Genomic DNA, 27,985 nt, shown 5'->3' on the forward strand with positions numbered 1-27,985 from the left:
GGGGAGAACACATAGATTATTTATAATCCGAATATTACCATTAACCAACTGGTAAAACCAGATGGCTCATTTTGTGATTAAAGCTATTTATTACACCTCTACCCCAACATAACGCTGTCCTCGGGAGCCAAAAAATCTTACCGCGTTATAGGTGAAACCATGTTATATCGAACTTGCTTTGATCCACCGGAGTGCGCAGCCCCGCCCCCCTCGGCGCACTGCTTTACCGCGTTATATCCAAATTCGTGTTCTATCGGGTTGCGTTATATCGCAGTAGAGGTGTATTATTATTTATTTTATTATATATTAGTCAAATATGAACATTGAGATTAGAGATTTGCAAAAAACTCCCAGTACAGAAACTGCAAAGTCGGGAGCTTGAATCTGCTCATCAGTATTCTATGGTACAATGCTGCTTTGCCACTAGGACTCTGATGCTTCTACTTCCTCTCCCCCTCCTGCCCCCCTTAATGACCAGAGTGGTTTGCCCTTGGCTTGGCATCTTGTCCACCTTCAAAGAGAATAGCAGACAACAGTGCAAAGATATTGACTCATGTGACCTAGGCTTGATCAAGACTCATTTACTAGAACAAAATGTTTTGTGTCCAAGTAATGGCCTTTCAATAATTTTTAATAAAAATACACATTCAGAATTAGGTCCTAAAGTAATATGCAATTCAAAGAGCTATAGTAATATTGGAAGACTACACTTTTTTTTAATTGTATAGAATTATCTAAAAGGTAATAATCAGTGATATACCAATCTCCTAGAACTGGGTTGCTGAAAAGATCTGAACTACATTTCCACAAGGAAGTTAGTGGACAGGGATAAAGGAAGTGTGTGGGACCTTGGAGGTCGTTGAGTCCAGCCCCCTGCCTTCACTAGCAGGACCAATTTTTTGCCCCAGATCCCTAAGTGGCCTCCTCAAGGATTGAACTCACAACCCTGTGTTTAGCAGGCCAATGCTCAAACCATTGAGCTATCCCTCTCTCCTGGTTTGTCATGTCTCTATTATCATCTGGGAATAACTAGCAATTTTCTGTATTCTAGTAGGCTAGAAGTTGGCATCTTCACAGTCTAGTTAAATGGGCTGGTAATGAGTTGTAGGTTAACTGTGAAGTCAGAATGCAGAGCTTGTATCCCATTGCCAAATCTTTGTTTACTTTTCATTATGATTAAATGCCTGTGAAAATATCCAGTTGATTGAATCCAGTCCTTAATCTGAGGAGAGGAAAGAAGGGTTGGAGGTGGGAAATCTCCAGGGAGTTTGGCTCCCCCTCTCTTTTAAAAATCAAAGCTTCTGGTGGAGTCCCATATCAAGCCTTCCCTTGCTGAAGACAGCACAGTTGAGAGACTTTTCTGGACCAACCCACCAAGAGGGTCAGCAGTTCTTGGGAATAAAATCTTTTGTTTCCATAGAAAAGAGTGAATTGTTCCACGGTGTCCGAGCAGACAGTCAAAACTGATGCTCTTTTTTTGGAGCAAATAGCTAAATTTAGAGTTGTGCAGCCAAACCAGTACTACTGTTCTCTCATGATCTGCATACAGGGAAAGCAGTGTGGCTCCTTACATTTGACACACCAGACTTTGATGGCTCCACCCAGGAATAATCACTCAAGTCTCTCTCTGTGCAAGTATCTTTTCCCAACTGTTAACACGGTAGTGTGTGCTGCTTCTATCCTTCAATTCCCATCTCCAACCCCCAAGCACTTCTGTTCTATATAGGAGCTTATACTGCACTTATCATTGTAGTATCTGAGTGCCTTGCAGAGGGCATTAAACTGTGTAATTATCCATCTGTTGCATGGTGTTTGTTCTCTTATCCTCCCCTAGAGGGAGAAGTGTGTGCAATTGAGTGTCGGTTTGGTAGTGCATGGGTTTTTTGGGGTGTATGTGTGTGTGTGTGGGTTTTTTTTAATGCACCTGTTGCTATGTGTCTGTTAGAAAAGGCAAAGTCACATTTGCAGTGAAAAGAGGTGAAGTTTATGATGGGCCTTAGCTCTTGAGGGGAGTTCATTCCACAGTCTCTGATCACCTCTTGAGAAAGATCTACAAGCTTTACTCTCATTGTTGAGAGTTCCACTGTGCCAGAGGAGCAAAGTTGGGGACCGCAACTGGAGGTTTAGACGATCTTTTGTATCACCTCAGACTAAGCCATGCAGTACCTTGAAGAGAAGGACTGAGACCTTGAACTTGATTTGAAATTCTTTGGGAATCTGCATAGAGAGTGGAGGACAGGTCTGATGTGCTTGCAGTAATCTGTATTGTTGAGGAGACTCACTGCAGTGTTCTGTACTAGTTGAAGTTCCGTAAGTGATGAAGGCTTCATGACAGGTATATTGCATTGCTGTAATCCAGCTAAGAGGCCACTATTAACATGAATAACTTAGGCCAGGTCTTCATCTGCCAGGATGGGATGGAGTCACTTGGCCAAGCAGATGCTGCTATGTGAGGGCTCGGTGTCAGTGAGGAATCCTAGAGTACTCCTAGACTGTGGAAATGAATTGACTGATTGTGGGTCTGAATCTTCAACCAAACAAGAGTGCACCATGGTTGCAGGCTCTGCAGCATATTTTTCTCTACCCACCAGCATCACCTGTGTCTTGCTTGGGTTCAGGTTCATCCAGCTGCTCTTCATTCATGAGCTGATCACATCCACACACTTCCTTTATCCCTGTCCACTAACTTCCTTGTGGAAATGTAGTTCAGATCTTTTCAGCAACCCTATCCCTTTTCCATGATTTGCAATAGGAAAAGGCTTCTGTGGAAGTATTTGAACTCTGAATTTGTTTAAGACAGTGCTTTCATTTTTAATAATTTCTCCTTTTTGGGGTCCTTTTCAGACAGGAAAGGCGTAAAGCTATCCCATCAGGAATTCAAGGTGTATGGATTGAGACAGTCTTTTTTTTTTTTTCCCCCACCCAAAGGTCTTAAGTTGCCTTTCTGACTGTCATACCCTAATATTTCCAGTGCTAGGATACAGTGTCGTTCCTAGTGTGCCAGACACCATGTCTGAGGCCCTGCTTATATTGTGTGTGTGTGTGTATATGTATATGTATATAGACAAGGCCTGAAGGATTCCTGTTACATTCAATCATCTTTACCTGAAAGCTGAAGACCTAATTATGGGTCTTGCTGTGCTCATCAGAAAGAAAGACTATAGAAATGAGATCTCTTATTTACCCTCAGCAGTGTGGCTGGACAAATGGAGCAACTTAACTTTTCCCCATAGAGGAGAGAGAGAAGAGTACTGGGGAAATTGCAGACCTATGTGAAAGGGATCCAGAACATGGAGGCAAAGAGGATGTATGGACTATGTATAGGAAAGGTTTCAGACATAGATCTAAGGGAGTTGGAAGACTTGGGTTGTGTCTTTTTGTTTGTTTTCTTAATGCTAGAGGTTCCTCACTCCCCCTTGTTGGTTGATTCTCTTCCCCGCTCCTCTATGTTGGGTATCTGAATCCAGCCTTTGTCTCTGACATCTTTCTAATATATCAGTGATTCACACTAAAGTTATCAGGATACACCATATGTGATACAAAACTGTAGAATATGTAGACTAGAGGCATCAGCGTGAGAGACAGAGTGTCCCTCAATTACATAAATTTTATTTTAGAGGAAACATTACAAATGCAGAAAAAGGTAAAATTTGTCTCGAACAGGAGCCTAATGTTCAATAGTAACCTTCTTATAATCTTATCATTCAGAAGCAAAAGTTAAACAAACAATTTTTTCACAATGGTAGGTAACAAGCTGGTGTGCACTAAAGCAATATATGTAAGCAAGCTCTCATTATGAGGGCTATCCTGCCAGGCTTGGTAGCAAGACAAGTTTTTATGCCTTCTCCCAGAGAAGAATTGTAATGCCTTCCTTGTTATGCTGGATATGTGGCAAGGGTGTTTATAGAAAGAAAGGACAGCAAAAACTGCAAAATTGCGCAAGGAACTACTGTTCATTTTGAGGTGTGGGAGGTGGAAATGGGTTACAAAACCTTGGTCAAGGTTTCAAGGGCTTGAATGATGGAGAAACAAGATGAAATAGTGCTTGTGTGCTCAGATGGGGTTATTAAGATAGTCCTGACTGAGGGTGCTTTGAAAGCCTTACTGCTTTCCTCTCCCACATCCCCTTTAAATGGCCTTAGTATTTCCTGGGTCTTGGAGGCGGGGGATCCCCATTGGCTTATGGTCTGTGGAAGGACTTAAAGAAAGTCCAGATTGGGTGCATGAAACCCCCTCTTCAGCAAAAATGCAAAATGAAACTAGCAAACCCTTAGACCAGTGGTTCTCAAATTTTTGTACTTGTGTCCTCTTTTACACAGCAAGCCTCTGAGTGTGACCCCCCTCCCCTTAAAGTAAAAAACACTTTTTAATATATGTAACACCATTATAAATGCTGGAGGCAAAGCAGAGTTTGGGGTGGAGGCTGACAGCTCGTGACCCCCCATGTAATAACCTCGTGACCCCCTGAGGGGTCCCAAACCCCAGTTTGAGAACCTCTGCCTTAGACCCTGTGTAAACTCCATCTTTTTAGCTGCTATCTGTACAAGAGGCATTTTCTAAACCCGGTGTATTTGATTTCTCTTCGTAATCATACAGCATTACAGTGCATGAATTTAGAGTTGGCCAGTTGTTGCTTGTCATTTTCTCCTCCTTTGTATTTCATCAGAGGACTTCTGGGCAATCTTTTAGATATTAGAGCACCTAGTTAGTGTGCCCTGCCTTTTTTTTTTTTAATAATAATCCTGCTCTGTTAACTTTTCAGACAGTATGGTGGCCTGTACTTCTTAATCAAAATGAAGCTTTTAAAAAACAATAGAATCCCACAAATCTGAAACTTTTTTTAGATTCAGTATTTTGTGTTTCTAAAGTAAACACCAAGTGTCAACTTTTTGATAGTAAAGTAAAAAAACACAGTGTAGCTGGTTGAGAGGTTGAAACGGTTGGACCAGTAAACAAGCCATTTTCATCTTTCATCTTTTGATGTCATTGTACCATTGCATTGATTCATAGAACTAACATTTAAAGCTACTACCTGATCCTTTGTTCCTTGCTAAGTGGGCACACTTGTTTTTATTGATTTAAGACTAGTTGTATTTAAAAACCAAACAACCCCACAGAATCTCCAGAGATACATTTTGAAATCCTTCCCTCCCCTTTGACAATCATGGAATAACACATTACAACTTCTGCACTGGCCCTTTTACGGATTAGGGTGTTTGACTCTGCTTTGTCCAGTTGATCGGATAGCAATTACGCCATTGCCGTTGTGATCAGAAATAGATCTCACATGGCGCAAGTTTTTCAGCTAGGAAAATTTCTTATTAATAGTGCTTTAGATGACAATGAGGCTGAACAATATAGAACACTCTACCAAATAGAGACCACCTCTTCCCTCCCAGTCACTATAGCTGGAACCAAGTATTTAATAGGAAAACTGGTTCTTTTTAAAAGATAAACTCCTGATACAGTCCCTATATTTTTAGGAATTGAAAATGTTGAAAGCTTAAGAGTAAGTTCTGTTCTTTTGTCATTATGTATTTTACAAGTTCAACTACTTACCAGGAGAATGTCATTTCTGTAATAATGGCAGGATGCCAACTGAAAATGCTGACCTCACATTAATTTTGTGCCAGAAGTGATTAAATCTCATTGATCTACTGAGCCAGGCTAGTGCAGGATGCTATTAATTTATTTCATTCATTAGATTGGAAATAGATCATTTTGTGTATATCAAAGGAAGGCATTGAAAGGATATCAGAGAGACCTATTTGGAAGATTTCCAGGTTTAGATGTGTTTCTTTCATTGAATGAAGTTTATGCATAGGACTTGAGAGGATGAGCTTCCCACATAGTCCATGTAAATAGAATTTCAAGGCATCTGGCTAGCAATGCTTTGCTCCAGTGAGTGCCTGAAAAAGACAGAGAAGAACTGACATTGATTCAAACTCAGCTGTGATGACAGTCTGGTCAGCTTCCTCCTTCTTGTGTTGCTGTTAAAAGGCCAGGTTAGCATGATCGGAGCTACACCCCAGGATACCACATTTAAAAATAAGCATTGCCCAAAATGTACTCTCCCTGCTGAGTAGCAGATCTTAATTTTTCTCTCACACTCCCAGGTGAACTGGCATTCATTTGACTGCAGATGGTGGTGTCACTGACCCCTTGGAAAACTGCATTTCCACACATTACTTATCAAACATCTAAAATTTTGCACTTTTTGTCTCCTAATAAGAATTACATTAACATGAGCAAGCATGAATATAAACAGTGGTTTTCTCATGGAAAATTAAAAAGCATTTGAGGCCATCTGAGAGGGAAGTTATCTACAAAATGATCCCATACGAGAAGGACCCATCTGTTAACTGCAAGCTAGATTTTGTGCCAGAAACTTTGTGTAAGAAACAGATGCACGTTTTGAAAACAGATTATCTATCCTAGTTTCCATAGTATGTATGATTCCTCTGGGAAACTGTGAGCCAAACATCACAGGATGAGTTGCTTAAAAGTTTATTACCTCCCATAAATCACATTTGAATAGGAGGAGATGGTAGCAAAACACCTTCAGCATTGGTGATATTACTTCACTCCAATGTGCATGCCCAGATGTTTTCCATAGGACTCAATTGTGCCTTAAGGAACTGGTCCACATGTGGCATCTACCACGCTGTAGCAGGATGTGTGGCCTCCCTCAGAGATGGATGGAGGGACAGCTGCGAGCCTCCCCCACTCCCCCACCTCCCCAGTGGGCAGAGCTGGGACACCCACACCCGCCCTGCTGAAGCCTAGGGGTGGGACAGGAACCATATAAAAGGCCGACGGCCCCTGCCCCAGCTGAGTTGGAGAGAAGCCGCCGGAGGAGAAGAACGTCTCCCACCCGCTGCTGGAGCTCAGACCCTGACAGCAACCACTGCAGTGCCTGAGATCTGGAGGGACTGCCAGAGCTGCCGATCACTGGAGAAATCAAGGAGTTGCTGGGGCTACCATTAGCTAATTACCCCAGCGAGACTGACGACTGCCCCGGGACCCAGGTAACCCCCATGAACAGGAGTGCAGGAAGTAGCCCAAGGGAGCCAAATATCATTTGGCTGTGTTGCTGACTGACAGCCGACTAGCATGTTGCGGATGGATTTCCCCGCTGACCCACTGGCAGACCACTCTGCCCGTTAGGGCCCTGGGCTGGGATGCAGTAGAGTCGATGGGCCTGGTCCCTCTACCCCTGTCACCTCACCCCTGGCAGCCTCCTCACCATAGGCCAAGAGGCCTGCGATTGTTGGTGGTCCTCCTGAGCCAGAACCCCTGACTGTTTGCTGCTCCGCCCTGTTTGAGGTCCTGGACTTAGAGACTCATTACTGCTCTGTCCTGAGGACAGGCCCAAGCTTCCTGACTTTGCTGACCTGACCTGCTTGGGGGCCTGAGCTAATAGACTCATTATTGCTCTGCCCTGAATACCGGCCAGAGCTGCCTAACTGCTCGCTGCCTCGCCCTGCCAGAGGTCTGGGGCTTATGGACACTGCTGCTCCACACTGACTGTAGGCTAGAGCCCCATAACTGTTTAGTGCCCTGTCCGGTCAGGGGACCAGGGCTCCAAGACTCAGTAGTGGGTTACCCGGCCGAGTGGTGGGGACCCTGATGCTAATTCACCCCCTGAACTGTGCTCTTCCAGAGGACTTGTAGCAAAGGGGTGTGGCCTCCCTCCCAGACAGATGAAGGGACAGTTGTGACCGCCTTACACAAACCTTCAGGAGTTCAAATACTCCTCTGTACTGTGAGAGAAGGAACAGGGTACTTACCTAGTACTTTCTCTCAGTCCTTGCAGGGTTTGCTGGCTCCTCTGTAGAGAGGCACAGGGTGTCTTGTACAGTTTCCCTTTCCTTGTAGACTAGCTACAAGTTGGCCATCATTGGATCTTGTCCAAGCACCTATCATAGTTTGGGCATTAATCTAAATAAATAATACGAGTAGAAAGTCTTGTTAGCGCATGATCTCTACAGCAAAATCTGTCTCTACATTTTCTCAATTCCCCTGAATAAAACAATATAATTCATGTTTTTTAAAATACAATTACTGTATTCTTCCCAGTGGGATAGAGTGTAGCTACCCACAATGGAAGGTCTTTGACTACTGAAGCTCTTGGGGTCTTATTTGAATCTTCACCATGCTGGGACATATAGAATTAATTGGTGGCAAGAAACATATCTCCTGTTGGCCATGAGACTACCTTTTTTCCTCTCTCATGAGGATCTTTGCCATGTTGACAGGGTATTTGTCACCTCCAGTTTAGAATGCTGTGTCTCACTCAGTGTGAAGGGGGAAGGTAGTTGCCACCAGGAAACTGAAGTTCCTACAAAGAGTGTTATTCCTCCAGGAATGCCTAGAATCATAGAATGTCAGGGTTGGAATGGACCTCAGGAGGTCATCTAGTCCAATCCCCTGCTCAAAGCAGGACCAATTCCCAACTAAATCATCCAACCAGGGCTTTGTCAAGCCTGACCTTAAAAACCTCTAAGGAAGGGGATTCCACCACCTCCCTAGGTAACCCATTCCAGTGCTTCACCACCCTCCTAGTGAAAAAGTTTTTCCTAATATCCAACCTAAACCTCCCCCACTACAACTTGAGACCATTATTCCTTGTTCTGTCATCTGCTACCACTGAGAACAATCTAGATCCATCCTCTTTGTAACCCCCTTTCAGGTAGTTGAAAGCAGCTATCAAATCCCCCCCCCATTCTTCTCTTCTGCAGGCTAAACAATCTCAGTTCCCTCAGCCTCTCCTCATAAGTCATGTGCTCCAGCCCCCTAATCATTTTCGTTGCCCTCCGCTGGACTCTTTCCAATTTTTCCACATCCTTCTTGTAGTGTAGGGCCCAAAACTGGACACAGTACTCCAGATGAGGCCTCACCAATGCCAAATAGAGGGGAATGATCACGTCTCTCGATCTGCTGACAGTGCTCCTACTTATACAGCCCAAAATGCCGTTAGCCTTCTTGGCAACAAGGGCACACTATTGACTCATATCCAGCTTCTCGTCCACTGTAACCATTAGGTCCTTTTCTGCAGAACTGCTGCCTAGTCATTCGGTCCCTAGTCTGTAGCAGTGCATGGGATGCTTCTGTCCTAAGTGGAGGACTCTGCACTTGTCCTTTTTGAACCTCATCAGATTTCTTTTGGTCTAATCCTCTAATTTGTCTAGGCCCCTCAATATCCTATCCCTACCCTCCAGCATATCTACCACTCCTCCCAGTTTAGTCATCTGCAAACTTGCTGAGGGCGCAGTCCACGCCATCCTCCAGATCATTAATGAAGATATTGAACAAAACCCGTTGAGCCCAATGATCTAGCCAGCTTTCTATCCACCTTATAGTCCATTCATCCAGCCCATACTTCTTTAACTTGCTGGCAAGAATACTGTGGGAGACTGTATCAAAAGCTTTGCTAAAGTCAAGGCCTACTACCCAAACAGGCAGGTACAGACACAGTAATCCATGAGCTCCACTGGCTGCCCAGTCGTTGAGACTAAATTTAAAGTCCTAGTGCTGATCAACAAAGTACATAAATTGACTCACTGTGAGCTATCGCTATTCATAATCTTCAAAGGCAGCTACGCTCCACAGTGCTGCTTCAACTAGACTGGTTGAGAATAAGATTTTCTGGTAAATCAGATTCAAGCTGAGGAGCACCTTACCCAACCCTGACCATGGTCAAATACAAACCCCACCTCTTAGAAACGGAGTATTCTCTGTGACGTTACACCCCATATTCATCATAGAAATATTGCTATGATATGAATAGGACATAACTATATGTTTTATGCAAGATGGGTCATGTGAGGTATCATTGAAAAGGTTATGATCTACTGAATGTGTTTATCCAATTTGTATGTATGTATCACTTCTGTATCTAAAGTTAGGAATATTGACTATATAACAATTACAACTGTGTGTGTACTTGGGGGAACGCCCACCAGACAGTAGGCAATCAGCCTCAGTGGGCCATTAGGAAGAACAATAAGACTTCAAAGATACTAATCTCCCACCTTCCTGAGAAGCTTCCTGGGATGTTGCTTTGACACTGCAGCGTCATCTGACGGTATCACCTGGTACGGAGTACCACATTGGACACAGCTGGTATTTTTCCACTGGAAACAAAGGATTCCCTCCTCATGTAAATCCTACTTAAGGCTGGGAAGTAAGTCAATCAGAGCTCTTCTCCACTGCCTCCTGACTGCTGAAAGCACCTGAAGAGACAAAGGAACTAAGCTGGGGAAAGGCGAGGGCTGAGTCCAGGCTGAGACAGGGGTCTAGTCTGTAAAGAGACATAACTGGAACTCAAAGCTGCAGAAACTCTGCAACCTGCCAAAAACAACATTTAGGGTGAGAGAGTACATTTTGTGACCTGTTTCTTTAGTGAATTAAGCATAGGTTGCCTGTTTTGTTTTATTTGCTCAGAAATCTGCTTTGTTTTGTTTGCTATTCCTTATAATCACTTAAAATTTACTTTCTGTAGTTAATAAACGTATTTCTTGTTTATTCCAAAACCCACTTGGTGTAATTCGTACTGGGGGGGGGGGGACAAAAAGTTGTGCATATCTCCCTTCACGTGGGGGGGGGGCAATTTTTATGAGCTTGCGTCATACAGGTCTCTCTATACAGCGCAAGACAATATTATTTTGGGGTTTACACTCCAGATGGTGTGTGCACCGGAGTGCTGGCCATTCCCCTAGCTGAATCCTCCTACACAGACAGAACTGATTTCAGTCTGTGTGTGCAGCTGGGTATGGCCTTGCCTGGATGTGTGCTGAAAAGGGACTTGAGGGCCTGGCACAGCAACCCCGTGCAAGGGAAACCCAGGCTGGTAGGACTGGTGGTACATCCAGTGGCATTCCCATAGGGGGATCCAACCCGTCACAGTCTCAGTACCAGACCACAGTTATGGAGATTGTGGGAGAGAAAATAGAATACTGGAAAAAAGAAAAAGGCAGGGCAGAGGAGGGGGAAGCATACTGTGAGCAATGGAGTAAAGATACTGCCATTAGAGCACATGTATTTGTATTATCAGTGTATAGGTGCCACAGTACTAGGGGCCTTTAAAAAACCCTTAAAGACTTGGGTAAGTGGACAAGATAAGGGAGTATATTTTCCAGCATCTTGGAATATATACTTTACAGATAACATCCTCAATAGCTCAATAATTTATAGCAATGGCAAAGAGACAAATCATACTTCCAGAGAGAGCCAAAAAGGCAAATAATGAGGACAAAGAAAATAATCTGCTTTTCAGGTTGCACATTTCCTTGAAATGGAGATATTTTGCAGTAGAACCGTCTCACAGAGAAGGCATTTCAGACTGGAGAGTCGTAAAGACTCCTAGGGGATTCCTTTGTGGTGTTTCCTTATCTGCTTTGAGAAAGGGACTTTGACAGAATGAGGAGGTTGTGTGAAGGGTGAGACTCAGCGCTTACAGTAGATTCCTTTGAAAATGATCCCAAGTGGGTAACCCAAAAATAGAATTGCAAACTCCGGAATTCTTACATAGCTTCAGAAAAAGCCTTAGAAGGGTGAACTCTTAAAATCACTTACAGCAGGAGTTCTGTAGTTCAAAACGCACCCAAGGCTTCTTAATATTTGTAATTTTAGAAAAAAATTAAATTCTTCATGTAATTTTTTTGTTATTACTACTTAAAAGCTATCAACAAAGGACGCTGCCAATGAGGAAGAGAGGGCGAGTGCTGCCTCCACATCATGCTCTTACTATCCTCCAACCTTACAGGTTTAGAGTTTTGTAAATTTGGTGAAGCCCCAAGGCCTCTGCTGGATTACCTCCCCCACCCCCAAATGAGGAAAATCAGTGTTTTTGCTTTGAGATTGTCTAATGCAGCTTTATGCCTATCACGAGGACTGGACTATTTCAAGGGCTGGCAGGGATCCTGAGGTACTTTATGGCTCATGCTGTTAATTATTTATACCACAGCAGTGCCTAAAGGCCCCAGCTGAGATTGGGGTGCCATTGTGCTAGCGACTGTACATTATACAGAGTAGGAGCCTGTCCCTGCCTTGGAAAGTTTGCAATCTGAATAGAGAATATAAAGGGTGGAAGGGAAACAGGAAACAAAGTGGTGACTTAACTTGTCCAGGGTTACACAGCAGCTCTGTGGATGAGCTGGAATAAACCCAAGTCTCTTGAGTCCCAGTCATTGTCTACAGGACCATGCTGCCTCTCCTCTTATGCAGCGGCCGCGGTCCATAGGCTATAGTGGGTTGGTGGGTGTACATTTCCTGAGCTCTGTTTTTTTGGGTGCTGAAATCTCTGGGACCTTGCCAGTGACAGGAGAATGCCATGGAAACTTTGTCAGTTAAAATTCCCTAACTTTCACATCCCGTACATGAGGTACTCGCACATGGGACACTAGAACAGCATTACTCGGAGAAGCCAAATATCTTCTTGAAATTAACCTCAGTGCCTAATACTGACTTGTAGGGATACTAAGAAATGAAATTGCAAATGTGCAATTTAGGGTAAAATATTTTATTCTAATATTCCTTGGTCACAACCATTTGAGGAGTGGGTGAATTAAGACTGACTTTATTCAAAACACAGTTGTGCCATGCAAATAAAGTATTCCTGTGAACCTGATACCTCATTACTGGGTACCTTCTCTCTACCTTTGCTGAGCTGGAGAGGAAGGATCTAGCCAGCGGAGGGAACTCTTAGCAAGGAGAGTATAATCCACATCATAAAGAAAAGAAAATCAAGTAACATCCTGAGAAGAGCTGGTCAGGAAAATGCCTATTTGTTGAACCTTCATAGAAACTTATCAGTTGATGGCAACAACAGAGTAAGAGCTCTCAGGCTCAATTTTGGTTTTGAAGTTTCTGAAACAAAATGTTTTGATTATTTCAAAATGATTTTTTTAAATTTTCCCTTCTGTGAGGAAATTTAGAAAATTCTGCTTCTGAAATGGAAGAAAATTCTCCCCCAGCATTTTGGAATTTCTTGTGCAATGGAAATTCCAGCTTTTGTCCATTTCTAGTTCTGAGGTCAGATTCAGAAGGGACCAAGCTCCAGGGAAAATAGTAGTTGCTTGCTTACTGGCTGTGAAGGGGCAGCTGGTAGCCTGCAAATTGGGACTGAAAGGCTGAGAGTAGTACAGGAAAGTAGTCTGATGCTGGCAGGTACCAGCAGTAGCCACAGCAGGATGGTACAGGGTAGTAGGTGGCAAGCAGGAGTCATGGGAACAACTGCATGTGCACAGCTAGATGACAGTGAAGAGGAAACTCTAATGCCATTCTTTAGTCTTCCTGTCCCTATAGTGGATTGTCCCGTAAGGCTGGGTTTGGAACTATTGTTTTGATCTTAATTGTGGTTGTAACTTAATCATTGTGCCTAGGGTAATTGCACCTTTTAGTTTCTGGCAGCTCTAGTAATCTATGTGAGCATTTATGGAAACCCACTAAGAGCTAGAGCAGGGGAGAGCAAACTACGGCTCGCTAGCCGGATCCGGCCCATCAAGACTTTCAAGCCGTCCCGTGGGGTTTGGGGTGCAGGAGGGGTGCGGGCTCCGGCCTGGTGCCGCTTACCTCAAGCAGCTCTGGGGTGGCAGTGGCACGCAGCGGGACTAAGGCAGGCTCCCTGCCTGCCCTGGCCCCACGCTGTTCCCGGAAGCGTCCGGCACCACATCCCTGCAGCCTCTGGGGAAGGGGGAGAGGGCAGAGGGCTCTGTGCGGTGTCCTCGCTGCTGGCACCGCCACCCACAGCTCCCATTGGCCGGGAACAGGGAACCATGGCCAATGGGAGCTTCAGGGATGGTACCCGCAGGCAAGGGCAGTGCACGGCGGAGCCACCTGCCCCACCCCACCCCCAGGAGCCACTGCCAGACATGCTGGCCACTTCTAGGAGTGGCGCAGGGCCAGGGCAGGAAGAGAGCCTGCCTTAGCCCTGCTGTGTGCCGCTGCCACCCCACAGCCCCTTGAGGTAAGCGGTGCTGGGCCGGAACCCACACTCCTCCTGCATGTCACACCCCAAACCCCTGCCCTGAGCCCTCTCCTGCACCCCGCATCCCTCCTGCACCCCAACCCCTTGCCTTGAGCCCCTTCCTGCAGCCCGCATCCCCTCCCACACCCCGCACTCCCTCCCACACCCCTACCCCCTGCCCCAGCCCTACATTCATGGCCCTGCATAAAATTTCCCCACCCAGATGTGGCCCTCAGGCCAAAAGGTTTGCCCACCCTTGGGCTAGAGTCTAGTGCTTGAAGAACTTCTAGTGCTTGTCTCCAAGCCATGGAACTTACAGCATGGTACTAAATATCTGCAGGGGTACCCCAACACTCGCAATGACGCCTTGCAGTGGGGTTGGTTACAGCATTATTCAGTATGTCATGGAGGATAATGGGGTTGTACCATAGATGAATGTGATCTCTTTTGTCCGATTTAGATGTAATGGGCCAGATTCAACAATGTCAGAGCCCCAGACATCCCGCAGAAATGATGAGCTGCATGCCATTCTAGGGGGTGTCCCTGCAACAATGCCACCCATTGCTTCCCTCCTCCCCCACCCCTCCTGGGCTACCATGGCAGTTATCACCCCATTTGTGTGATGAAGTATTAAAGAATGCATGAATAAGAAACAACACTGACTTTATTGCCTCTGCAAGCAGAGTTCAAAGGGGGGAGGGGAGGGCGGTTGGCTTACAGCAAAGTAGAGTGAACCACCATTCTGCACTTGCTCAGCTTATATCTGAAAATGGGAATCTGTGACAAGCACTAAGATAGAAGCACAGGCAGGACTGAATCTCCATTTGTGTGTGGGCCTTTGGTTGACACTGGTAAAATACAAAATGTCCCAGGATATGTATGTTGGGGGACAGTTCTAAACAGCAGCTTAATTTTTTTATTTGCAGGAAAATGTAGAGGTCTAAGTATCTGATTGTGAGCCCTGGTAGCAAGGGGTAGGCGCCACCGCGTGGTACTGCTGGCTGGGAGAGCAGCCTGAGGCAGAAGCCTCCAGCTGGCATGATATTCCAGGCAGGACTGAATCTCCATTAGACAAAACTTCAAGAAGAGAATGACCTGGAGTCATTCCCATTTTTACCCAGGCGCCCCTGGCTGACCTCACCGAGGCCAGCCAGGAGCACTCACGGGACGACTGTACCGTCTGCCGTCCGTAAGGGAAGGGAAGGGAAGAGGATGCTGCTGTGTAGCACTGCAGCACCGTGTCTGCCAGCAGCATCCAGTAGACATATGGTGACATTGAAAAAAGGTGAGAAATTATTTTTTTCCCTTTGCTTTCACAGGGGGGCTGACGACATATACCCTGAACCACCCGCAACAATGTTTTTGACCCTTCAGGCTTTGGGAGCTCAGCCAAGAATTCAAATGGTTTTTGGAGAGTGCAGGAACTGTGGGATAGCTACAGTCGTCAGTCGCCCCTCCCTCCGTGAGCGTCCATTTGATTCTTTGGCTTTCTGGTATGCTTGTCTCAGCTCCTTAAGTTTCACGCAGCACTGTGTTGAGTCCCTATTGTGGCCTCTGTCCATCATAGCCTTGGAGATTTTTTCAAATGTTTTGGCATTTTGTCTTTTGGAACGGAGTTCTGATAGAACAGATTCATCTCCCCATACAGAGATCAGATTCAGTATCTCCCGTACAGTCCATGCTGGAGCTCTGTTTTGATTCTGGGACTGCATGGTCACCTGTACTGATCAGCTCTCCATGCTGGGCAAACAGGAAATGAAATTCAAAAGTTTGCGGGGCTTTTCCTGTCTACCTGGCCAGTGCATCCGAGTTCAGATTGCTGTCCAGAGCGGTCACAATGGTGCATTGTGGCATAGCTTCCGGAGGCCAATACCGTTGAATTGAGGCCACACTACCCTAATTCGAAATGGCAATACCGATTTCAGCGCTACTCCCCTCGTCGGGGAGGAGTACAGATATCAATATTAAGAGCCCTTTATATCGAAATAAAGGGCTTCGTTGTTTGGACGGGTGCAGGGTTAATTCAGTTTAATGCTGCTAAATTCGAGATAAACGTGTAGTGTAGACCAGGCCATTGTTTACGTTGGCCATCTGCAGACACGGCCCCCTGTAGCTCCCAGTGGCCATGGTTTGCCGTTCCTGGTGAATGTAAGCTGTGGGAAGTGGCATGGACAAAACTGCTCTGATTCTTTCCCAATGAATTGTGGGAGAATTTCTGTCCTGGGCTCTTGGGGTGGGGGGGGATTATGAGACGGCATTGGAGGACTATCAGTGCTTGAGTGTCCTCATTGCTAAGTGGCTGGGTTACCAACCTGAGTGAAAGCAGAACTTTCTAGTCAAATTTTCTAGCCCAGGTTGAAAGCACTAATAAACTCAAGTGAAAGGGTTTTACATGGGGATGGGAGAACAGTTGATGGCAACAACAGAGTAAGAGCCTGGGCTAACTCTGCAGTGAAGACAGACCCCCAAATGTATGCTTTTGGGTATCTTGAAAGTTAAAAGCATGAGGGGAAAAAGATGGGTGTTACGTTAAAATTTGAAATGACTGTCAACTCATTTTTATTCACACTATCAACCAGCCCATCTCTTCCACATTTAAAACCAAACAAAAATTGCCATCAGAACTTTTTATAACCTGAAAAGAGTCAAAGACTCTGAGGTCTACTATGGACTTTGCTACTGCCAATTTATTTTACATACAAGATCATAGAATATGAGGGTTAGAAGGGACTTCAGAAAGTCATCTAGTCCAACCCCCTGCTCAGAGCAGGACCACCCCCCAGACAGATTTTTGCTCTAGATCCCTACAGGGCCCCCTCAAGCATTGAGCTCATAACCCTGGGTTTAGTAGGTTAATACTCAAACCACTGTGCTATCCCTCACCCCAAGAGACTCTGACACTACAGTAATGAAGAGCAGTGCAAATCCCTCAGGTATGTAGCTAGATCTCATTACATGCTACATATGCTGATTGAAACACTGGGATACAGGCTACAAATTTTTTTTTTTTTGCGTTTGCTAATTTGTACACACTGTGAGACAGGGAATTCTAAATAGCTTACTCTGTGTTCTTATTAAAATGATTAATGACATCTTACCAGGCATGGGAGAGAATCTTAGCATTCATGTGGCCAGAAATACTGTCTTCTGCAAATATATAATTGTTGGCGACTGTGCTAACCCTGTGGGTTCACACAATTCATCTCTGGTGAAAGCATCCTAGCCCAAACTGATTGGGATGAGGGTCTGGGAAGAGAGAAAACTACCCCTCTGTCTACTGTAGAGATGTACCCAAGATAAGGAGGGGGTTAAAAGTTGAGTTTTCTTGGCAGCTGGCCCTTAATGCCTTGCGAAATACTCCAGCATGAGGTTTACAAACTGCTGCCCTTCCCTTGGAAGAAGAATGGGAAGTCACAGAGAAAAGTGAGAGCCTAATTCAGCCAGGTGCTTAAACGTGTGTTTAATTTTAAGCACAGGAGTAGTCTCAGTGAAGCCACTGTGGCCCAAATAGCTGGCAATGTGCATTTATTTATATTTTCGACTGTTTTACATTCCTTTTATTTGGTACAATTTGGCTACGTAAGAAGCACTTTGCCTGAACCCTGCGGTAGAGAGCCCATCCTTGTACTGGATATTTGAACATTATTATTAATTATTACTGTTGGACCTAGGATCCTCAGTCATGAACCAGGTCCCTGTTGTGCTAGGTGCTGTATAAACACAGAGCAAAAAGACAGTCCTTGCCCAAGAGAGGTTACACTACAGAAGCTCCCCAACTTACGCAAGCGTTCTGTCCCGATCGCCTTGCGTAAGTCGAATTTTGCGTAAGTCGGGAACAGATCTCCAACAATTACGTGCAAAAAAAAAAAGCGTACGGAACTTATGGAACTTTTTCTGTAAGTTTGGATTTCCGTAAGTTGGGTTTGCGTAACCCGGGGAGCATCTGTATAAGCATAAGACGAGACAACAGCTGGATATAAACAGATGGGGGAGTACAAGGAAACAATGAGACAATATTGATCAGCAAAAATGAACCCCAAAATGACAAAGCTAAGCAGATGGGTTAGCATTGAATAAACTGCTTCTTGCTGCCACTGCCAAAATAGTATAATCTGATTTACAGGAACAAACAAAATAGAAACCTGCAACCTCATGAACATGCCTGGTATTTTGTATACATGTATTATATGTGTGTATATCACACACAGCCCAAGGCAACTGGACAAGTGAGAGAACTGAAAAGCATGGAAGGAATCCCTGGATCCTGAATTAACCATGTCTGAGTTGTGATAGCACAGGGGTGCCAGCCTGTGGCTCTGGAGCTGCATGTGGCTCTTATGTGTCTCCTTGCATAGGTGCTGACTCTGGGGCTGGAGTTACAGGTGCCAACTTTCCACTGCTCAACCCCAGGCCCTGCCACCACTACACCCCTTACCCCAAGGCCCCTGCCCCCTCCCTGAGCCTGCTGCACCCTTGCTCCTGCCCCTTCCATCCCAGAGCCTCCTATACACTGTGAAACAGCTGATTATGGCAGGAAGGAAGCATGGGGATGGGGGGAGGGAGAGGTGCTGATCAGCAAGGCTGCTGGCGGGCAGGAGGTGCCGGGGGTAATGGGGGGAAGTTTGATGGGGCTGCTGATGTATTACTGTGGCTCTTTGGCAATGTATCTTGGTAAATTCTGGCTCCTTGTCAGGCTTGGGTTGGCCACCCCTGCAATTCCATATGCTGGAGTTCCAGATGGTACTCTTTATTTTATGATGTCACTGTTGTTGTGGGTTGTTGATGTCCTCTGAGAGGTAAAAATAAAGATAAAACTATTAGGGTGGGGAAGGATAGCTCAGTGGTTTGAGCATTGGTCTCTTAAACCCAAGGTTGTAAGCTCAATCTTTGAGGGGACCACTTAGGGATCTGGGGCAAAATCAGTATTTAGTCCTGCTAGTGAAGGCAGGGATCTGGATTCAATGACCTTTCAGGGTCCCTTCCAGTTCTATGAGATAGGTATATCTCTGTGTATTTAGGTCCCAATCCAGCAAAATTTATGCACGTTTAACTCTCCTCACGTGAGTAGGCCTATGGACTTCAATATGACTACTTGTGTGTGTAAATTTAATCTTACCCTTACAGATTGGCCTACGTTACGAGCTGGGGAGTGTGATTCCCAGCTTGCATAGACATACTTATGGCAGCTCTCATCTGAACTAGCATGCTAAAAATAGTAGTGTGGCTGCCGTAGTGTGGGCAGTGACAGCACAGGCCAGCCCCCCTGAGTGGATACCCATGGGGTACAAGTAAGTTTGTACCCAGGGCAGCTAGCCTGTGGTGCTGCGGCCACTCCCCATGGTTATACTACTATTTTTAGCATGTTAGCTCAGATGAGAGCTCATGCAAGTATGTCTGTGTGAGCTGGGAATCACACCCCTAGTTTGTAGTGTAGACATAGTGGCGGTGTTTGCCTCAGGGCTGGAATAAAAGCTCATTTCAGTACACAGAAAGTTGCTTAAATTGGCTTTGGATCAGGACCTTAATGATTTACTGGCCATCACTGAAAGCCCAGTCACTCACATCATGAAAGAGGCCAGGACTTCACTCCAGTGGCATCAGCAAAATGTTTTGCTTGCTGAGCTCTAAATGGGCAGCCTTTGTGGATGGAATGCTCTAATTCCACCCCATTCCAGTGCCTCGGAGGACAAAGAAGAGCACCGTACATGGAGCTTAGCTCACGGGGGAAGAGTGGAGAATTCTGACTGAATAAGGGACAGAAACTATCATACTGAAAGCTGCTGTAATTGAAAATGCAGCAGCTGAGAGGTAGAAAAGGAGAAGAAATGATTCTGTCCATATAAGTGGGTTTTAAGCACGTCAGCCAAGTGAGACATAGAGGCTTTTTAAATAAAGTTCTTGCTTGAAATGAATGTGCTAATGCAGATAATACCAGAGCAAAGCAAGGAGCAGGAAGAGAGGGTTAGCCTTGCTGACTAACTTTGGAGAGAGAATTTGCTCTTTATAAATGTTTACATGGTTAAGAAATTTAAAGAACTGTACGTTGTTACCTAAATCTTCAGCAGTGCATGTACCATGTGCAGTCCTGCCACTCATGCTCACACCCAAGCTAGGACTGGTGCACATTAGGCATTTTGCACATGCAAGTCAGAGCTTAGTTATGATTGGGTATAGGGCTGGTACTAGGACCAGACGAGCAGGGTGATGGCCCTGGGTGCCAACTTCCAGGGGGTACTGAACTGCTGTGCTGTTCAGCTTTTTGTAGATGTTGTGTGTGGAGTTTTTTGGGCTCAGCCACCTGGGAAGGGAGGTTGGGGTAAAAACATTTTCTTCTGCCTGGGCCAGGAAAATGGCTAGGGCTGCTCCTGTCTGGGCCTGTGTCTTTAAATCCATAAAACACTCTATGTCAAATTGATTTTGCTTAAGCCTGGAGCAGAAGTCAAAGTGGAAAGCAATAAGTACTTTAACATCAGAGGCCATAACCTTAGGAGAGATTGGACCAATCTTATTCATTGAGAAGTGACAGCGTCCTCTGTACTGTACAAGGCAGACAGAGCCTCTGACGTGAGAAGTTTAGTCTTACCACATTTCTTGGAAATATGAAATTATTTTTATTCCAGTATTCTAGAGGGTGCGGTCAGAATCAGGAACCCATTGTGCTAAGCACTGTACAAACGTATGCCACAGTCCCAACCCTGAAGCTCTTACAATCTAGTTGAAAATGGGAGGCAACATGTGAGCGTAATGGGGGGTGGGGGGCAGGGGAGGAGAATACAATTATACAATTAAATAGTTTAGCTGTGTGCAACGATTTGAAAGTTACTCATTGTACTGCAGTGGTGCCTAAGGACTCCAGTCAAAGATCAAAGCCCACTTGTGTCAGGCACTGTGCAGAAAAATAACAAAGACAGTGTCAACCCTGAGAGCTTCCAGTGAAGCTGACAGTATGCCACAGGTGAGCATGAGGATGAGAACAAAAAGCGCTTAGCAGGAAAATGTCTCAGCTCACCACTTGCCTAACCAATGCCAGTTGGAAGTGAAAGTTTAAGCACATAGTAAAATCATTTTGATATTTTAACTCTCTGCCTGTTTGTATATTTTTTAATTATTTTGGTCTTTACCTCTTTGTAAAAAGGAAAATCCTATTTCTATTCTTGAACCTCGTCTCTCTTTTTTAAAAGGAAAAAATGTAAATATCCTTTTGTGTTTCATGCTAGAGGTAACCTCAAGTCACAGATACTGATTCAAGAAGGTATTAAGTGTGTGTCTAACTTTAGTGGAACTACTCATGTGCTAAAGTACCTCGCTTTATCTGGTTTAGAGACGGATCTGAAAGTTTGAGTGAGTTTCCATACTGAATTTTGTTTGGGATCTCCCTGTTTCACACAACTATTTCATGCTTTGGCTAGTTTATACTTTCTGCTTTATGAGTAGGCTTGGAAGGATTCGATTGTTATCAGTAAATGTCAATAAACATTGATTTCACCATAAATGCATAAACCGATGAAAAATATTTCCATCAATAATAATTAAAATGTACAGACAGGCAAAATAAGAAAAATCCTGCTTAAGCACTTACTAGATTTTAAGGATATTTACTTTGTATATTTTGATTAGTGATGTTGACAGTTTGTGTTTAAATGGTTATAAAGCTTTAGCTTTTTGAATCTCAATGTCTACTTGTCATTAAATAATTATCATCTGAACCTCCCCCATAATTTCCTGCAAGCGTGAAAATTTAAATAGATAAAAATCAGAAAAAAATGCTTAATGCCCATAATTTTGCACAATTGGGAAAATTTAAATGGCTACAAATTCTAAAAGTGCTTTAAAATAAGCATTGATATTATACACTGAAATTTAAAAAAAAAATTGAATTCTGCCAAGCCTATTTCTGAGTCTGTGTGTATAATCATTAATATTAACACAACATAAACATGTGTTAAAAGGTAAGAATATTTCAGGGTAAAGGTATTCATTCTGAAAACGTAAGTTAGATAAAAATGATCTAGATAACAAAAGTGGCAGTATTATATGACAGCAGCCAGAATAAAGCTTGCATGGTTTAGGTGAATCTTTCAGGAAATTTGATTTGATATAGTTCTGTAATTCAAAAATAACATGTTGAATGAGAACTTTATTTTTTCACACCAGCTACTGTAGTTAAATAGCCAGCAGCTCTGAAATGCCACCAAGTGGAGATGAGGAGTATGGCAAAGCCTCAGACTGCGCCTGAAAAATAAATAAAAAGAGGGAAAAAAAAGAAAAAGAAAAGTGGAAGTAGAAACTTTTTGCTAGTAAGGAAAATATTCAGTAGTCCTCTCACTTACTAGACTTACTATTCCAAAAGAGAATCTGAATTTACATTTACTTCTTTGTTTTTTCCTCAATCTTACAATTTTGTCTGTAATACAGCGTAGACTATTATTAGTCAGAGTGATAATATGCCATCAGTAGAGCTGTGCAAGAACTGGAATTTCTGTTTCACAGGGAATTCCACAATTTGTTTTTGTTCCAGACTTTCAAATTTTCCACAACAAAATTTTTGAAAAATTAATGAATTTGGAGTCAGTCAAAATGTTTAATTTTTGACTTGCTAAATTTATTTTTTATTATAAGTATAACATTTAGAAACTAATTCATTTCAAAACAAACAAAATGTCCTGTTCCAAATGCCATTTTGATGTTGTTAAAACTTTTCATTTTGATTTTTTTTCCTAAACAAAATTGCATCAAAGTCAACACATGCTCACAGAAAGTTTCATTTTTGACAAAACAGTATTTTCTGGTAGAAAAACACTCAGGTTGAAATTTTTCAACCAGCTCTACCCAATAGTTTTTAAGGTAATTTCAGTGTGGAGGGCATATGATTTAAAATCAACAGAACAATTATTTCCCTATAATTATAACAAAATGAGCTATTTTTGCTCAGTAGTATTTATGTAAAAATATTGTTGTTTTTGAGATTTCATAACCATACTTTATTAATGATAAAAGTACATTTTTAAGAAGTTCCTCATCCCAGGCAGCACAGATCTTGGTAAAATTCTACCAGCAGCACTGATGACGCAGGATTTAAAGTGATCATGGGAGCTGTACACAGTCATGATTATACAAGTTATTGTAGGGTGTCTGTTTGTTAGATAGCAAAATGAGACTGTCACTTGTTACAATTAGGGCTCTTGAGACAGAAGCTTATGGGTAGTCTATACTGCTCCGCTGTAGCATGTCTGGTGAAGACTAAAACCACCTCCCTGAGAGGCAGTAGCTAAGTCCCACCGCCTTAGTACTGTCCACACCAGTGCTTAGATCGGTGTAACTTACGTCGCTTAGGGGATGGCTTATTCACACCCCTGAGCAACATAAATTATACCAGCATAACCTTATAGGGGTTATAGACCCCTGTAGTATAGACAGCCCCTTGGTAATTGACAGAGAGGGCTGTGCTGAAATTAGGGGCTTCAATTTACACATTCACTGGAACCTTTTCGCCATTTCTGTTCAAATGGATTCATACCTCCTGAGGTTTGCTTTGACTTTCAGGTTTGGCTGCACCCAAAACTCAGAGTGAAACTAATTCAAAATTTTCAAATTTTACCTGGTTTTGGGTGCAAGCCATGTGAAACCACCCACTTTTCCATGGTTTCCACCCAATCCCATAACTCCATCTTTGTGCACAGTAAAGTCTTGTTCTAAAAGATTTTTGTGGGGCTCTAGTCAGATAACTTTTTCTAGTAACTGATTAATTGACTGTGACTAATTAAATAACAATGTTGACATTTAAAGGAACATTATTGGCATCTGAGTTGACACCCATTGAAACGAATGGAGCACTTAAAACTTTCAGAGCTATTGCATCAGGTATTTCTGCATCAGTTACACCCAGGTCATATTTTGAAGGTTTTCTTTGCAATTATAACACCTTAGCTAAAGACTCAGGCTAGAATCACAAAAGGACTTTAAGTGACTAACTCCTAAATCAGGCCCCATTGAGATTCACAAAATCCCGGCTCAGCTGCCCCAAACCCTGTAGGTGGCCTAAACACTCCCCGCACCTAAATTTTTGCAGTATAGGTTCTCCAGGCATTTTCGTTTCTGCCTCTACATATGTGTACTGCAGCTTCACTCTAGGCTAGGGTTCCAAATTTTGTGTTAGAAATATTGTCCCTTTTTTTTAAATATATATATATAGAATCCACCCTCCTGACCAACGCTGCAGAGAGGTATTGAGTTCCCCACCCCACCCCCATAATAAGTTGTTTTTCTAATTTTAAGATCCTTCTGAACCACTTCTCTCCCTATTAAAAAAATGTTTATTTGTCTTTCAGTTTCAAATTATTTTAAATAGAACTAGCCATCCCAAAGCAGCCCGTAAAAATATTAATTGACAAAAAGGGTATAATCAAATCCGCTTAAACTTTTTTGTTATATGTAAAAACAAAAACTAAAACTAAAATATCTTAAGATGTAAAGTAAGATTTTTCTATGTGAGAAGCGGAAAATGTGCTGATAAAGCCCTTTTCAATGTATACTGAACTACAGTGGAATTATTTATACAGCCCTCTTTCCATTTGTTAAACAATACTCAAATAAACATTGCAGGACTAATCATTCCTAAAATACCCAAACTTCCTCTTCATTCATTCATGCTGTACCTTGGACAAGACAAATTTACATTTCACGTTTGAAAAACAAATTGTAGCATGACATTTTGATGGAAACACACATTTCAATCACTTTCAATAATAACCAGAAGCAGATTATTTGATGTAAAACACAACCATTTGCTTCTCTTTAAGTACCCACATGTGTAAAAGCAGATTTCTGATGTGGCAGTTGGGGGAGAACAATTGTCACTCACTAAACCTCCGTTCCTAATAAAAACAAAAACAAACCTTCAACTAATCTAATTAGAAACAATGACACTATTTCCATTTTCTGCTTGTCATTGATTACAATTTTTTATTATACTCTCCAAATCATGCACACAATATACATAGGACTCCACACAGTCACTATTCCAATTGTCCACCCAACTTGCCAATGTCAAACAATTCATTTTATTTTCTGCCTCTCAACCGATTGAATGATTCCAATTTGCTATATTTATGGATTTAAAGAGATTAACTGCACTGGGGGAGGGTGGAGGAGAAAACTTTCATTTTTAAGCAAAAAATGAAACACACACAATACAGGAGCTAAAAAGTAGTATTTAGTGAAATGCAGGGTATTTATAAACGTACAGTACTACAGAAACAGCTTCTGCAGAATCTGATGGAGACTAACAGAAAGCTGTGTTGGAACTGCATTGTAGCTCACTTTGCACCTATCTGCTTTATATAGAGAAAGGCAAATTGGGCATTAGTCACAGAGAAATGTATCTCTTTTAGTATCCGTTTCTCATGAGGGTGAACCCATGACAATCTGTTATGTTTTAATATTCAGTGCTTCCCCATTTCCATTGTTTGATGCTTTTAGTTGGGTTAAAAATCTATTTGTACCTAGCTTCTAGTTCAGTGGCAGGGGTCTGATCTAGTGATTGAGAAAGTGAGAGCTAAGTATCAGGAGGTAGCCTTGTTAGTCTGTATCCACAGAAACAATGAGGAGTCTGGTGGCACCTTAAAGACTAAGGCTTTGGCTACACTTGCATTTCAAAGCGCTGCCGCGGCAGCGCTGCCGCGGCAGCGCTTTGAAGCGCTAAGTGTAATCAAAGCGCCAGCGCTGGGAGAAAACTCTCCCAGCGCTGTCCGTACTCCACTTCCCTGTGGGGAATAACGGACAGCGCTGGGAGCGCGGCTCCCAGCGCTGGGGCTTTGACTACACTGGCGCTTTGCAGCGCCGCAATTTGCAGCGCTGCAGAGGGTGTGTTTTCACACCCTGCTGCAGCGCTGCAAATTTGTAAGTGTAGCCAAGCCCCAACAGATTTATTTGGGCATAAGCTTTTGTGGGTAAAAAACTTCACTTCTTCAGATGCTATATCTCACGGACCACTTGAGGGAGTCTTGTTCCATTTATCTAGCTGCAAGCAGATTACTTGCTAGCATAGAACATTTTGGGTTTTCATTTCCACCCGTAAAAACAAAACAAGATTTTTCTCAGCAGTTTGCTATTTGGCCAGTGTCAAATAGCCTCTCAAGAAACTGAAACATGTTCAGTGGAATTGTATGCATAATTTATGGCATAATATCTGCAGACACTGGATACTAGCTCTGCAGCTGGCATACATCATTACAACTTGTATTAAACTGTCCTATAGGTTAATTCATTCTTCACCAGAGCAGTACTGGGTTTACAGTGGCGTCATGCGCTGGGCCCATGCTCAGAAGGGGCCCCGGCCGCTTCGTTGCACTGCGCACTGAGACCCTGCCAGCCCACTGGCTCCCTACCATGCAACACTTGCTCCTCTTTGCCGGCTGAGGGCTCCTCTCCGCCTCCAGCTTTGGAGCACCCATGGATTCGGCGCCTGTGGGGTGGGGGTTGGCATGGCATGGGCCCGTGCCTGAGGGGAAGGGGCACACTGGCAGCACAGGGCCAGGCAGGCCACTGTGCCTCCGGCAACTGCCAGTTTGTAAATAGTGCCCTCGCATTGGGCTGGGCGGAGCAGGGCCTCCTCTGCCATGCAGGGTCGTCCTTAGGCATATGCAGAATATGCAGCTGCGTAGGGCACCACGTAATTTGGGGCACCAAATTTCGTGGTGCCCTAGGCAGCTGCATGCTGCATATGTGGCGCTGGCGCCAGTGGCCAGCCCCATCCCCAGCTAGTCCCCTTGCTCCGCCCCCGCCCTGCCCCCATTCGACCCCTTCCCCAAACCTTCTCCCCCGAGCGACATGGCCTGTGGGATTAGTGGGGGTACTGGAGCTGGCAGAAGCCCCCACACTCACCAGCGGCGGGAAGCCCCAGCCCGCTTCGCTCTGTCAGCTCCCAACTGTGTTGCTCCGCTTCCCGCCACCACTGCCAGTGAGTGCAGGGGCGGGCCTGACCCCTTCCTCCAAGCGACAGGGCTGGGTGCTGGGGGAGCGGAGCGGGCTGGGGCCGGGTTGCTCTGCTTCCCACTGCCACTGGTGAGTGCGGGGGGGGACAGGCCCAACGCCTGCTGCCAGCGCCAGGCCCCCCACTAATTCCCTGGGCCTCCCTGCCCTGCTGCTGCCCCCCACAGCTCCTTCCCCAGTGGCACTGCAGCCCTTGAGCGCAGCCCCACTCCCCCCATGGAGGGTTGGCCCCGCAGTGGGGCAGCCATTCCCCCCGCAGGCGGGGGTGCAGGTGCATGGGCTGCGTAGGGCACCACCATAGGTAGTGACAGCCCTGCTGCCATGCCATGCCCCATTGCCCCTGGCTGGCCCCTGGCTTTGAGGACTGACCTCCCCACACCATGCTCCATCGCCTTCTTCGGGGCCCACAAATATGTTTGGCGCCAGGCCCACAAAAGGTCAATCCAGCCCTGCACCAGAGTATGCATTTCTGTTACATTTACCATTAGTTTTTATTTTATTTAAATATGTATACTGAACTTGACAAAAGTGGTTAACAACTTTGCCTGGCCACAGTGTATGTGCAGGGCCACATATTGTAAAGGCAACACCATAATTTCAGACCAATGTACTAACCCAGGAATATGTTCATAGTCTTTTGATTGCTACATGTTGCTCCACTGTAATTGTTGTAGAGTTCTGCAAATTTTGAGGAGGGTTCTTTGATGTCAGGCGTTACATGAAGTAAGCTGTGTCCATGGGTGAAGATTGCCATTTTAGATAAGGTGGGTAAGATATTGCAGGATGATTATGCTTAATGGTAAAGTTTGAATAGATGACTGGGAGGACTAGTGTTGATAGAGCAGGCAGGTTTGAATACAAAGGATTCAGGATTTTTTAAACATGTGTTTAGGTCAGTGGTTCTCAACCTATTTACCATTGTTGGCCACATATGCAGCTCTTTATGTGTTATCTGGGCTGCATCCTCACAATCTATACTACAGGTATGGTCCTGAGGATGTCACATGGGTCACAGCTATATGCTGA

The 27,985-nt window shown here is 44.2% G+C and overlaps 1 protein-coding gene and 1 long non-coding RNA gene across 3 annotated transcripts in view; one reads left to right on the forward strand and one right to left on the reverse strand.

The window, feature by feature from the left end:
• Positions 1 to 27,985, forward strand: part of ARHGAP6 (Rho GTPase activating protein 6) — a 507,104-nt gene that overhangs the window by 146,121 nt on the left and 332,998 nt on the right. The gene's annotated exons all lie outside the window — the stretch shown is intronic.
• LOC123348472 lies at positions 5,761 to 26,928 on the reverse strand. Of its 2 annotated transcripts, none has more exons than XR_006573197.1 (4): positions 26,852 to 26,928; positions 10,035 to 10,235; positions 7,791 to 7,941; positions 5,761 to 5,909 (listed from the first exon to the last, which is right to left on the reverse strand). It is a non-coding gene; the product is annotated as an uncharacterized LOC123348472 (long non-coding RNA). The 2 variants fall into 2 exon arrangements; XR_006573202.1 differs by lacking the exon at positions 26,852 to 26,928 and adding an exon at positions 13,576 to 13,637.

This window comes from Mauremys mutica, chromosome 1 (assembly GCF_020497125.1).
Source record: "Mauremys mutica isolate MM-2020 ecotype Southern chromosome 1, ASM2049712v1, whole genome shotgun sequence".
NCBI lineage: Eukaryota > Metazoa > Chordata > Testudines > Geoemydidae > Mauremys > Mauremys mutica.